Source organism: Gobio gobio, assembly GCF_949357685.1.
Source record: "Gobio gobio genome assembly, chromosome: 22".
Lineage (NCBI taxonomy): Eukaryota > Metazoa > Chordata > Actinopteri > Cypriniformes > Gobionidae > Gobio > Gobio gobio.
The window spans coordinates 4,166,154-4,166,469 of NC_137118.1; positions in this window are offsets into that span (position 1 = coordinate 4,166,154).

Genomic DNA, 316 nt, shown 5'->3' on the forward strand with positions numbered 1-316 from the left:
ATATCATAAGATTTTAGTCGACTAAATCTACAGTAGATTTAGTCTCCTAAAATCTAATGAATTTAGTTCAATTGTAATACATTAAGCATTTAAGCATTACATAACCGACTGTCACTTGAACTGACATTTTGACATTTTGTTTTTGACATTAAACATACACGAAAGAGCTCAATTCACTTTTTTGTCTTTTTTTTAAAAACAGCTATATAGTTTTTATAACTTTGTATTTCTGTTTTAGTCAGTAACCCATATCTGGTTAAGCTAAAGCTTCAAATAAGTTTGTTTATTTATTTTTTTAAATTTCAGTTAACATTTA